The following is a 14,730-nucleotide window of genomic DNA, read 5'->3' on the forward strand; positions in this document are numbered from 1 at the left end:
ACACCTAGGGGAATCCAAGATGGGGTGACTTGTGGGGCTCTGACCAGGTTCTGTAACCCAGAATCCTTTCCAAACCTCCAAATTTGGCTAAAAAAAAACATTTTCCTCACATTTTGGTGACAGAAAGTTCTGGAATCAGAGAGGAGCCACAAATTTCCTTCCACCCAGCGTTCTGCCAAGTCTCCCGATAAAAATGATACCTCACTTGTGTGGGTAGGCCTAGCGCCCGCAACAGGAAATGCCCTAAAACACAACGTGGACACATCACATTTTTTGAAAGAAAACAGAGGTGCTTTTTGCAAAGTGCCTACCTGTAGATTTTGCCCTCTAGCTCAGCCGGCACCTAGGGAAACCTACCAAACCTGTGTATTTTTAAAACTAGAGACCTAGGGAAATCCAAGATGAGGTGACTTGTGGGGTTCTGACCATGTTCAGTTACCCAGAATCCTTTGCAAACCTCCAAATTTGGCTAAAAAAACACGTTTTCCTCACATTTCGGTGACAGAAAGTTCTGGAATCAGAGAGGAGCCTCAAATGTCCTTCCACCCAGCGTTCCCCCAAGTCTCCCGATGAAAACGATACCTCACTTGTGTGGGTAGGCCTAGCGCCCGCAACAGGAAATGCCCTAAAACGCAACGTGGACAGATCACATTTTTTTAAAGAAATCAGAGATGTTTTTTGCAAAGTGCCTACCTGTTGATTTTGGCCTCTAGCTCAACCGGCACCTAGGGAAACCTACCAAACCTGTGCATTTTTTAAAACTAGAGACCTAGGGGAATGCAAGATGGGGTGACTTGTGGGGCTCTGACCAGGTTCTGTTACCCAGAACCCTTTGCAAACCTCCAAATTTGGCTAAAAAAACAAATTTTCCTCACATTTTGGTGACAGAAAGTTCTGGAATCAGAGAGGAGCCACAAATGTCCTTCCACCCAGCATTCCCCCAAGTCTCCCGATAAAAATGATGACTCACTTTTGTGGGTAGGCCTAGCGCCCGCAACAGGAAATGCCCCAAAACACAACGTGGACACATCACATTTTTTTAAAGAAAACAGAGGTGTTTTTTGCAAAGTGCCTACCTGTAGATTTTGGCCTCTAGCTCAGTCGGCACCTAGGGAAACCTACCAAACCTGAGCATTTTTGAAAACTAGAGACCTAGGGGAATCCAAGATGGGGTGACTTGTGGGGCTCTGACCAGGTTCTGTTACCCAGAATCCTTTGCAAACCTCAATATTTGGCTAAAAAAACACATTTTCCTCACGTTTTGGTGACAGAAAGTTCTGGAATCAGAGAGGAGCCACAAATTTCCTTCCACCCAGCATTCCGCCAAGTCTCCCGATAAAAATGATACCTCACTTGTGTGGGTAGGCCTATCGCCCCCAACAGGAAATGCCCTAAAACGCAACGTGGACACATCACATTTTTTGAAAGAAAACAGAGGTGCTTTTTGTCACGGTTTTCAATGGGCTTACCGTAGAAGCTGAGAGGCGTAGGGGAACGGCCCGGTTCCGGCAGGTTCTGCTCTGGCCGAGGTAGGGGCGACCCCTTCCGGTAGCCACAGTGCTGTTTGGTAAGAGCAAACCACTACAGTCCGTGCCCACCAGAAGGAGTCCCAGAGGAAAAACCCCAGTAGGGTAAAAAACCTCCACAGGAACTCCCTGAAACAAAAGGAGGACACCAAGGCGTTAGGACTGAAGATCAGGAAGACTGGAGAACAAAGACAGGTCAGGAAACACTGGATTCGCAGGAAGAAATCAATCAGAGCGTGACTACCACCAAGGAGTGTTGCAACGCAATGAGAAAGAAGCTAAAGTCCCCTTATATACCCATAGACAGGAAGTAGGAAACAGGAAGTAGAAACACCACCATCTTGGATTGGGAAAAAAGACATCGTAGTGAATAAAGTACACGTGTTCAAACAAATAGAAATAATGCATGCTGGGAAGAAAGGAAGTGGACAGCATGCTGGGAAGGAAAAAGGCAGGCATATAAACACCACATGTGCCAATGCTCGGCTTTTGCCTCTAAACCTAGGTAAGTGGTGAGTAGATTAAATCTTATGTGGGCTGAAATGTAAAGCGCACTAATTGCGCTAAGCGCGGTCAGACCTGAAACCCACTCGGGGTCTCAAGGCCTGCTGCGTCTGCCTTTGCGGCGGAACAGAAAGAAGGGGGCGCGGCGAGTACCGCGAACCCTGATTCGACGTAGGGCGGTTTCCGCGGTCTGAGCACAGACCGCGGCTTTCCCCGCGGCCTGAGCGCAAACCGCGGCTTCCCCCGCAGCGTGTGTGCAAGCCGCAGCTTCTTCCGCGGCTCTTACACACGCCGCGGCATGTAAAGCATGCCGCGCCGCGGCACCCCGAGCCTGCGGCCGGGGCCGCGGCAGTCGCGGCGCGACACTTTTTGCAAAGTGCCTACCTGTAGATTTTGGCCTCTAGCTCAGCCGGCAGCTAGGGAAAACTACCAAACCTGTGTATTTTTAAAACTAGAGACCTAGGGGAATCCAAGATGAGGTGACTTGTGGGGCTCTGACCAGGTTCAGTTACCCAGAATCCTTTGCAAACTGCAAAATTTGGCTAAAAAAACACGTTTTCCTCACATTTTGGTGACAGAAAGTTCTGGAAACAGAGAGGAGCCACAAATTTCCTTCCACCCAGCGTTCCCCCAAGTCTCCCGATAAAAATGATACCTCACTTGTGTGGGTAGGCCTAGCGCCCGCAACAGGAAATGCCCCAAAACACAACGTGGACACATCAAATTTTTTGAAAGAAAACAGAGGTGTTTTTTGCAAAGTGCCTACCTGTAGATTTTGGCCTCTAGCTCATCCGGCACCTAGGGAAACCTACCAAACCTGTGCATTTTTTTAAAATAGAGACCTAGGGGAATCCAAGATGGGGTGACTTGTGGGGCTCTGACCAGGTTCTGTTACCCAGAATCCTTTGCAAACCACAAAATTTTGCTAAAAAAACACATTTTCCTCACATTTTGGTGACAGAAAGTTCTGGAATCATAGAGGAGCCACAAATTTCCTTCCACCCAGCGTTCCCCCAAGTTTCCCGATAAAAATGATACCTCACTTTTGTGGGTAGGCCTAGCGCCCGCAACAGGAAATGCCCCAAAACACAACGTGGACACATCACATTTTTTGAAAGAAAACAGAGGTGTTTTTTGCAAAGTGCCTACCTGTAGGTTTTGGCCTCTAGCTCAGCCGGCACCTAGGGAAACCTACCAAACCTGTGCATTTTTGAAAACTAGAGACCTAGGGGAATCCAAGATGGGGTGACTTGTGGGGCTCTGACCAGGTTCTGTTACCCAGAATCCTTTGCAAACCTCAATATTTGGCTAAAAAAACACATTTTCCTCACATTTTGGTGACAGAAAGTTCTGGAATCAGAGAGGAGCCACAAATTTCCTTCCACCCAGCGTTCCCCCAAGTCTCCCGATAAAAATGATACCTCACTTGTGTGGGTAGGCCTAGCGCCCGCAAAAGGAAATGCCCCAAAACACGACGTGGACACATCACATTTTTTAAAAGAAAACAGAGGTGTTTTTTGCAAAGTGCCTACCTGTAGATTTTGGCCTCTAGCTCAGCCGGCACCTAGGGAAACCTAGCAAACCTGCACATTTTTTAAAACTAGACACCTAGGGGAATCCAAGATGGGGTGACTTGTGGGGCTCTGACCAGGTTCTGTAACCCAGAATCCTTTCCAAACCTCCAAATTTGGCTAAAAAAAAACATTTTCCTCACATTTTGGTGACAGAAAGTTCTGGAATCAGAGAGGAGCCACAAATTTCCTTCCACCCAGCGTTCTGCCAAGTCTCCCGATAAAAATGATACCTCACTTGTGTGGGTAGGCCTAGCGCCCGCAACAGGAAATGCCCTAAAACACAACGTGGACACATCACATTTTTTGAAAGAAAACAGAGGTGCTTTTTGCAAAGTGCCTACCTGTAGATTTTGCCCTCTAGCTCAGCCGGCACCTAGGGAAACCTACCAAACCTGTGTATTTTTAAAACTAGAGACCTAGGGAAATCCAAGATGAGGTGACTTGTGGGGTTCTGACCATGTTCAGTTACCCAGAATCCTTTGCAAACCTCCAAATTTGGCTAAAAAAACACGTTTTCCTCACATTTCGGTGACAGAAAGTTCTGGAATCAGAGAGGAGCCACAAATGTCCTTCCACCCAGCGTTCCCCCAAGTCTCCCGATGAAAACGATACCTCACTTGTGTGGGTAGGCCTAGCACCCGCAACAGGAAATGCCCTAAAACGCAACGTGGACAGATCACAATTTTTTAAAGAAATCAGAGGTGTTTTTTGCAAAGTGCCTACCTGTTGATTTTGGCCTCTAGCTCAACCGGCACCTAGGGAAACCTACCAAACCTGTGCATTTTTTAAAACTAGAGACCTAGGGGAATCCAAGATGGGGTGACTTGTGGGGCTCTGACCAGGTTCTGTTACCCAGAATCCTTTGCAAACCACAAAATTTTCCTAAAAAAACACATTTTCCTCACATTTTGGTGACAGAAAGTTCTGGAATCAGAGAGGAGCCACAAATGTCCTTCCATCCAGCGTTCCGCCAAGTCTCCCGATAAAAATGATACCTCACTTGTGTGGGTAGGCCTAGCGCCTGCGACAGGAAATGCCCCAAAACACAACGTGGACAAATCACATTTTTTGAAAGAAAACAGAGGTGTTTTTTGCAAAGTGCCTACCTGTAGATTTTGGCCTCTAACTCAACCGGCACCTAGGGAAACCTACCAAACCTGTGCATTTTTTTAAAACTAGAGACCTAGGGGAATCCAAGATGGGGTGACTTGTGGGGCTCTGACCAAGTTCTGTTACCCAGAATCCTTTGCAAACCTCAAAATTTGGCTAAAAAAAACATTTTCCTCACATTTTGGTGACAGAAAGTTCTGGAATCAGAGAGGAGCCACAAATGTCCTTCCACCCAGCGTTCCCCCAAGTCTCCCGATAAAAATGATACCTCACTTGTGTGGGTAGGCCTAGCGCCCGCAACAGGAAATGCCCCAAAACACAACGCGGACACATCACATTTTTTTAAAGAAAACAGAGGTGTTTTTTGCAAAGCGCCTACCTGTAGATTTTCGCCTCTAGCTCAGCCTGCACCTAGGGAAACCTACCAAACCTGTGAATTTTTGAAAACTAGAGACCTAGGGGAATCCAAGATGGGGTGACTTGTGGGGCTCTGACCAGGTTCAGTTACCCAGAATCCTTTGCAAATCTCAAAATTTGGCTAAAAAAACACGTTTTCCTCACATTTCGGTGACAGAAAGTTCTTGAATCAGAGAGGAGCCACAAATATCCTTCCACCCAGCGTTCCCCCAAGCCTCCGATAAAAACGATACCTCACTTGTGTGGGTAGGCCTAGCGCCCGCAACAGGAAATGCCCTAAAACGCAACGTGGACACATCACATTTTTTGAAAGAAAACAGAGGTGTTTTTTGCAAAGTGCCTACCTGTTGATTTTGGCCTCTAGCTCATCCGGCACCTAGGGAAACCTACCAAACCTGTGCATTTTTTTAAACTAGAGACCTAGGGGAATCCAAGATGGGGTGACTTGTGGGGCTCTGACCAGGTTCTGTTACCCAGAATCCTTTGCAAACCACAAAATTTTGCTAAAAAACACATTTTCCTCACATTTTGGTAACAGAAAGTTCTGGAATCATAGAGGAGCCACAAATTTCCTTCCACCCAGCGTTCCCCCAAGTTTCCCGATAAAAATGATACCTCACTTTTGTGGGTAGGCCTAGCGCCCGCAACAGGAAATGCCCCAAAACACAACGTGGACACATCACATTTTTTGAAAGAAAACAGAGGTGTTTTTTGCAAAGTGCTACCTGTAGGTTTTGGCCTCTAGCTCAGCCGGCACCTAGGGAAACCTACCAAACCTGTGCATTTTTGAAAACTAGAGACCTAGGGGAATCCAAGATGGGGTGACTTGTGGGGCTCTGACCAGGTTCTGTTACCCAGAATCCTTTGCAAACCTCAATATTTGGCTAAAAAAACACATTTTCCTCACATTTTGGTGACAGAAAGTTCTGGAATCAGAGAGGAGCCACAAATTTCCTTCCACCCAGCATTCCGCCAAGTCTCCTGATAAAAATAATACCTCACTTGTGTGGGTAGGCCTAGCGCCCGCAACAGGAAATGCACCAAAACGCAACGTGGACAAATGACATTTTTTGAAAGAAAACAGAGGTGCTTTTTGCAAAGTGCCTACCTGTAGGTTTTGGCCTCTAGCTCAGCCGGCACCTAGGGAAGCCTACCAAACCTGTGTATTTTTAAAACTAGAGACCTACGGGAATCCAAGATGAGGTGACTTGTGGGGCTCTGACCAGGTTCAGTTACCCAGAATCCTTTGCAAACTGCAAAATTTGGCTAAAAAAACAAGTTTTCCTCACATTTTGGTGACAGAAAGTTCTGGAATCAGAGAGGAGCCACAAATTTCCTTCCACCCAGCGTTCCCCCAAGTCTCCCGATAAAAATGATACCTCACTTGTGTGGGTAGGCCTAGCGCCCGCAAAAGGAAATGCCCCAAAACACGACGTGGACACATCACATTTTTTAAAAGAAAACAGAGGTGTTTTTTGCAAAGTGCCTACCTGTAGATTTTGGCCTCTAGCTCAGCCGGCACCTAGGGAAACCTAGCAAACCTGCACATTTTTTAAAACTAGACACCTAGGGGAATCCAAGATGGGGTGACTTGTGGGGCTCTGACCAGGTTCTGTAACCCAGAATCCTTTCCAAACCTCCAAATTTGGCTAAAAAAAACCATTTTCCTCACATTTTGGTGACAGAAAGTTCTGGAATCAGAGAGGAGCCACAAATTTCCTTCCACCCAGCGTTCTGCCAAGTCTCCCGATAAAAATGATACCTCACTTGTGTGGGTAGGCCTAGCGCCCGCAACAGGAAATGCCCTAAAACACAACGTGGACACATCACATTTTTTGAAAGAAAACAGAGGTGCTTTTTGCAAAGTGCCTACCTGTAGATTTTGCCCTCTAGCTCAGCCGGCACCTAGGGAAACCTACCAAACCTGTGTATTTTTAAAACTAGAGACCTAGGGAAATCCAAGATGAGGTGACTTGTGGGGTTCTGACCATGTTCAGTTACCCAGAATCCTTTGCAAACCTCCAAATTTGGCTAAAAAAACACGTTTTCCTCACATTTCGGTGACAGAAAGTTCTGGAATCAGAGAGGAGCCACAAATGTCCTTCCACCCAGCGTTCCCCCAAGTCTCCCGATGAAAACGATACCTCACTTGTGTGGGTAGGCCTAGCGCCCGCAACAGGAAATGCCCTAAAACGCAACGTGGACAGATCACATTTTTTTAAAGAAATCAGAGGTGTTTTTTGCAAAGTGCCTACCTGTTGATTTTGGCCTCTAGCTCAACCGGCACCTAGGGAAACCTACCAAACCTGTGCATTTTTTAAAACTAGAGACCTAGGGGAATCCAAGATGGGGTGACTTGTGGGGCTCTGACCAGGTTCTGTTACCCAGAACCCTTTGCAAACCTCCAAATTTGGCTAAAAAAACAAATTTTCCTCACATTTTGGTGACAGAAAGTTCTGGAATCAGAGAGGAGCCACAAATGTCCTTCCACCCAGCATTCCCCCAAGTCTCCCGATAAAAATGATGACTCACTTTTGTGGGTAGGCTTAGCGCCCGCAACAGGAAATGCCCCAAAACACAACGTGGACACATCACATTTTTTTAAAGAAAACAGAGGTGTTTTTTGCAAAGTGCCTACCTGTAGATTTTGGCCTCTAGCTCAGTCGGCACCTAGGGAAACCTACCAAACCTGAGCATTTTTGAAAACTAGAGACCTAGGGGAATCCAAGATGGGGTGACTTGTGGGGCTCTGACCAGGTTCTGTTACCCAGAATCCTTTGCAAACCTCAATATTTGGCTAAAAAAACACATTTTCCTCACGTTTTGGTGACAGAAAGTTCTGGAATCAGAGAGGAGCCACAAATTTCCTTCCACCCAGCATTCCCCCAAGTCTCCCGATAAAAATGATACCTCACTTGTGTGGGTAGGCCTATCGCCCCCAACAGGAAATGCCCTAAAACGCAACGTGGACACATCACATTTTTTTAAAGAAAACAGAGGTGCTTTTTGTCACGGTTTTCAATGGGCTTACCGTCGAAGCTGAGAGGCGTAGGGGAACGGCCCGGTTCCGGCAGGTTCTGCTCTGGCCGAGGTAGGGGCGACCCCTTCCGGTAGCCACAGTGCTGTTTGGTAAGAGCAAACCACTACAGTCCGTGCCCACCAGAAGGAGTCCCAGAGGAAAAACCCCAGTAGGGTAAAAAACCTCCACAGGAACTCCCTGAAACAAAAGGAGGACACCAAGGCGTTAGGACTGAAGATCAGGAAGACTGGAGAACAAAGACAGGTCAGGAAACACTGGATTCGCAGGAAGAAATCAATCAGAGCGTGACTACCACCAAGGAGTGTTGCAACGCAATGAGAAAGAAGCTAAAGTCCCCTTATATACCCATAGACAGGAAGTAGGAAACAGGAAGTAGAAACACCACCATCTTGGATTGGGAAAAAAGACATCGTAGTGAATAAAGTACACGTGTTCAAACAAATAGAAATAATGCATGCTGGGAAGAAAGGAAGTGGACAGCATGCTGGGAAGGAAAAAGGCAGGCATAAAAACACCACATGTGCCAATGCTCGGCTTTTGCCTCTAAACCTAGGTAAGTGGTGAGTAGATTAAATCTTATGTGGGCTGAAATGTAAAGCGCACTAATTGCGCTAAGCGCGGTCAGACCTGAAACCCACTCGGGGTCTCAAGGCCTGCTGCGTCTGCCTTTGCGGCGGAACAGAAAGAAGGGGGCGCGGCGAGTACCGCGAACCCTGATTCGACATAGGGCGGTTTCCGCGGTCTGAGCACAGACCGCGGCTTTCCCCGCGGCCTGAGCGCAAACCGCGGCTTCCCCCGCAGCGTGTGTGCAAGCCGCAGCTTCTTCCGCGGCTCTTACACACGCCGCGGCATGTAAAGCATGCCGCGCCGCGGCACCCCGAGCCTGCGGCCGGGGCCGCGGCAGTCGCGGCGCGACACTTTTTGCAAAGTGCCTACCTGTAGATTTTGGCCTCTAGCTCAGCCGGCAGCTAGGGAAAACTACCAAACCTGTGTATTTTTAAAACTAGAGACCTAGGGGAATCCAAGATGAGGTGACTTGTGGGGCTCTGACCAGGTTCAGTTACCCAGAATCCTTTGCAAACCGCAAAATTTGGCTAAAAAAACACGTTTTCCTCACATTTTGGTGACAGAAAGTTCTGGAAACAGAGAGGACCCACAAATTTCCTTCCACCCAGCGTTCCCCCAAGTCTCCCGATAAAAATGATACCTCACTTGTGTGGGTAGGCCTAGCGCCCGCAACAGGAAATGCCCCAAAACACAACGTGGACACATCAAATTTTTTGAAAGAAAACAGAGGTGTTTTTTGCAAAGTGCCTACCTGTAGATTTTGGCCTCTAGCTCAGCCGGCACCTAGGGAAACCTAGCAAACCTGCACATTTTTTAAAACTAGACACCTAGGGGAATCCAAGATGGGGTGACTTGTGGGGCTCTGACCAGGTTCTGTTACCCAGAATCCTTTGCAACCCTCCAAATTTGGCTAAAAAAACACATTTTCCTCACATTTTGGTGACAGAAAGTTCTGGAATGAGAGAGGAGCCACAAATTTCCTTCCACCCAGCGTTCTGCCAAGTCTCCCGATAAAAATGATACCTCACTTGTGTGGGTAGGCCTAGCGCCCGCAACAGGAAATGCCCTAAAACACAACGTGGACACATCACATTTTTTTAAAGAAAACAGAGGTGCTTTTGGCAAAGTGCCTACCTGTAGATTTTGCCCTCTAGCTCAGCCGGCACCTAGGGAAACCTACCAAACCTGTGTATTTTTAAAACTAGAGACCTAGGGGAATCCAAGATGAGGTGACTTGTGGGGCTCTGACCAGGTTCAGTTACCCTGAATCCTTTGCAAACCTCCAAATTTGGCTGAAAAAACACGTTTTCCTCACATTTCGGTGACAGAAGGTTCTGGAATCAGAGAGGAGCCACAAATGTCCTTCCACCCAGCGTTCCCCCAAGTCTCCCGATAAAAACGATACCTCACTTGTGTGGGTAGGCCTAGCGCCCGCAACAGGAAATGCCCTAAAACGCAACGTGGACACATCACATTTTTTGAAAGAAATCAGAGGTGTTTTTTGCAAAGTGCCTACCTGTTGATTTTGGCCTCTAGCTCAACCGGCACCTAGGGAAACCTACCAAACCTGTGCATTTTTTAAAACTAGAGACCTAGGGGAATCCAAGATGGGGTGACTTGTGGGGCTCTGACCAGGTTCTGTTACCCAGAATCCTTTGCAAACCTCAAAACTTTGCTAAAAAAACACATTTTCCTCACATTTTGGTGACAGAAAGTTCTGGAATCAGAGAGGAGCCACAAATTTCTTTCCACCCAGCGTTCCCCCAAGTCTCCCGATAAAAATGATGACTCACTTTTGTGGGTAGCCCTAGCGCCTGCAACAGGAAATGCCCCAAAACACAACGTGGACACATCACATTTTTTGAAAGAAAACAGAGGTGCTTTTTGCAAAGTGCCTACCTGTAGATTTTGCACTCTAGCTCAGCCGGCACCTAGGGAAACCTACCAAACCTGTGAATTTTTAAAACTAGAGACCTAGGAGAATCCAAGATGAGGTGACTTGTGGGGCTCTGACCAGGTTCAGTTACCCAGAATCCTTTGCAAACCGCAAAATTTGGCTAAAAAAACACGTTTTCCTCACATTTTGGTGACAGAAAGTTCTGGAATCAGAGAGGAGCCACAAATTTCCTTCCACCCAGCGTTCCCCCAAGTCTCCCGATAAAAATGATACCTCACTTGTGTGGGTAGGCCTAGCGCCCGCAACAGGAAATGCCCCAAAACACAACGTGGACACATCACATTTTTTGAAAGAAAACAGAGGTGTTTTTTGCAAAGTGCCTACCTGTAGATTTTGGCCTCTAGCTCAGACGGCACCTAGGGAAACCTAGCAAACCTGCACATTTTTTAAAACTAGACACCTAGGGGAATCCAAGATGGGGTGTCTTGTGGGGCTCTGACCAGGTTCTGTTACCCAGAATCCTTTGCAAACCTCAAAATTTGGATAAAAAAACACATTTTCCTCACATTTTGGTGACAGAAAGTTCTGGAATCAGAGAGGAGCCACAAATGTCCTTCCACCCAGCGTTCCCCCAAGGCTCCCGATAAAAATGATACCTCACTTGTGTGGGTAGGCCTAGCGCCCGCAACAGGAAATGCCCCAAAACACAACGTGGACACATCACATTTTTTGAAAGAAAACAGAGGTGTTTTTTGCAAAGTGCCTACTTGTAGATTTTGCCCTCTAGCTCAGCCGGCACCTAGGGAAACCTACCAAACCTGTGTATTTTTAAAACTAGAGACCTAGGGGAATCCAAGATGATGTGACTTGTGGGGCTCTGACCAGGTTCAGTTTCCCAGAATTCTTTGCAAACCTCAAAATTTGGCTAAAAAAACACGTTTTCCTCACATTTCGGTGACAGAAAGTTCTGGAATCAGAGAGGAGCCACAAATGTCCTTCCACCCAGCGTTCCCCCAAGTCTCCCGATAAAAATGATACCTCACTTGTGTGGGTAGGCCTAGCGCCCGCAACAGGAAATGCCCCAAAACACAACGTGGACACATCACATTTTTTGAAAGAAAACAGAGGTGTTTTTTGCAAAGTGCCTACCTGTAGATTTTGCCCTCTAGCTCAGCCGGCACCTAGGGAAACCTACCAAACCTGTGTATTTTTAAAACCAGAGACCTAGGGGAATCCAAGATGAGGTGACTTGTGGGGCTCTGACCAGGTTCAGTTTCCCAGAATTCTTTGCAAACCTCAAAATTTGGCTAAAAAAACACGTTTTCCTCACATTTCGGTGACAGAAAGTTCTGGAATCAGAGAGGAGCCACAAATGTCCTTCCACCCAGCGTTCCCCCAAGTCTCCCGATAAAAATGATACCTCACTTGTGTGGGTAGGCCTAGCGCCCGCAACAGGAAATGCCCTAAAACGCAACGTGGACACATCACATTTTTTTAAAGAAAACAGAGGTGTTTTTTGCAAAGTGCCTACCTGTAGATTTTGGCCTCTATCTCAGTCGGCACCTAGGGAAACCTACCAAACCTGAGCATTTTTGAAAACTAGAGACCTAGGGGAATCCTAGATGGGGTGACTTGTGGGGCTCTGACCAGGTACTGTTACCCAGAATCCTTTGCAAACCTCAATATTTGGCTAAAAAATCACATTTTCCTCACGTTTTGGTGACAGAAAGTTCTGGAATCAGAGAGGAGCCACAAATTTCCTTCCACCCAGCATTCCGCCAAGTCTCCCGATAAAAATGATACCTCACTTGTGTGGGTAGGCCTATCGCCGGCAACAGGAAATGCCCCAAAACGCAACGTGGACACATCACATTTTTTGAAAGAAAACAGAGGTGCTTTTTGTCACGGTTTTCAATGGGCTTACCGTCGAAGCTGAGAGGCGTAGGGGAACGGCCCGGTTCCGGCAGGTTCTGCTCTGGCCGAGGTAGGGGCGACCCCTTCCGGTAGCCACAGTGCTGTTTGGTAAGAGCAAACCACTACAGTCCGTGCCCACCAGAAGGAGTCCCAGAGGAAAAACCCCAGTAGGGTAAAAAACCTCCACAGGAACTCCCTGAAACAAAAGGAGGACACCAAGGCGTTAGGACTGAAGATCAGGAAGACTGGAGAACAAAGACAGGTCAGGAAACACTGGATTCGCAGGAAGAAATCAATCAGAGGGTGACTACCACCAAGGAGTGTTGCAACGCAATGAGATAGAAGCTAAAGTCCCCTTATATACCCATAGACAGGAAGTAGGAAACAGGAAGTAGAAACACCACCATCTTGGATTGGGAAAAAAGACATCGTAGTGAATAAAGTACACGTGTTCAAACAAATAGAAATAATGCATGCTGGGAAGAAAGGAAGTGGACAGCATGCTGGGAAGGAAAAAGGCAGGCATAAAAACACCACATGTGCCAATGTTCGGCTTTTGCCTCTAAACCTAGGTAAGTGGTGAGTAGATTAAATATTATTTGGCTGAAATGTAAAGCGCACTAATTGCGCTAAGCGCGGTCAGACCTGAAACCCACTCGGGGTCTCAATGCCTGCCGCGTCTGCCTTTGCGGCGGAACAGAAAGAAGGGGGCGCGGCGAGTGCCGCGACCCCTGATTCGACCTAGGGCGGTTTCCGCGGTCTGAGCACAGACCGCGGCTTTCCCCGCTGCCTGAGCGCAAACCGCGGCTTCCCCCGCAGCGTGTGTGCAAGCCGCAGCTTCTTCCGCGGCTCTCACACACGCCGCGGCATGTAAAGCATGCCGCGCCGCGGCACCCCGAGCCTGCTGCCGGGGCCGAGGCAGTCGCAGCGCGACACTTTTTGCAAAGTGCCTACCTGTAGATTTTGGCCTCTAGCTCAGCCGGCAGCTAGGGAAAACTACCAAACCTAGGTATTTTTAAAACTAGAGACCTAGGGGAATCCAAGATGAGGTGACTTGTGGGGCTCTGACCAGGTTCAGTTACCCAGAATCCTTTGCAAACCGCAAAATTTGGCTAAAAAAACACGTTTTCCTCACATTTTGGTGACAGAAAGCTCTGGAATCAGAGAGGAGCCACAAATTTCCTTCCACCCAGCGTTCCCCCAAGTCTCCCGATAAAAATGAAACCTCACTTGTGTGGGTAGGCCTAGCGCCCGCAACAGGAAATGCCCCAAAACACAACGTGGACACATCAAATTTTTTGAAAGAAAACAGAGGTGTTTTTTGCAAAGTGCCTACCTGTAGATTTTGGCCTCTAGCTCAGCCGGCACCTAGGGAAACCTAGCAAACCTGCACATTTTTTAAAACTAGACACCTAGGGGAATCCAAGATGGGGTGACTTGTGGGGCTCTGACCAGGTTCTGTTACCCAGAATCCTTTGCAACCCTCCAAATTTGGCTAAAAAAACACATTTTCCTCACATTTTGGTGACAGAAAGTTCTGGAATGAGAGAGGAGCCACAAATTTCCTTCCACCCAGCATTCCGCCAAGTCTCCTGATAAAAATAATACCTCACTTGTGTGGGTAGGCCTAGCGCCCGCAACAGGAAATGCACCAAAACGCAACGTGGACAAATGACATTTTTTGAAAGAAAACAGAGGTGCTTTTTGCAAAGTGCCTACCTGTAGATTTTGCCCTCTAGCTCAGCCGGCACCTAGGGAAACCTACCAAACCTGTGTATTTTTAAAACTAGAGACCTAGGGGAATCCAAGATGAGGTGACTTGTGGGGCTCTGACCAGGTTCAGTTACCCTGAATCCTTTGCAAACCTCCAAATTTGGCTGAAAAAACACGTTTTCCTCACATTTTGGTGACAGAAAGTTCTGGAATCAGAGAGGAGCCACAAATTTCCTTCCACCCAGCGTTCCCCCAAGTCTCCCGATAAAAATGAAACCTCACTTGTGTGGGTAGGCCTAGCGCCCGCAACAGGAAATGCCCCGAAACACAACGTGGACACATCACATTTTTTGAAAGAAAACAGAGGTGTTTTTTGCAAAGTGCCTACCTGTAGATTTTGGCCTCTAGCTCAGCCGGCACCTAGGGAAACCTAGCAAACCTGCACATTTTTTAAAACTAGACACCTAG

The sequence above is a fragment of the Pleurodeles waltl genome, chromosome 6 (genome assembly GCF_031143425.1).
Source record: "Pleurodeles waltl isolate 20211129_DDA chromosome 6, aPleWal1.hap1.20221129, whole genome shotgun sequence".
Lineage (NCBI taxonomy): Eukaryota > Metazoa > Chordata > Amphibia > Caudata > Salamandridae > Pleurodeles > Pleurodeles waltl.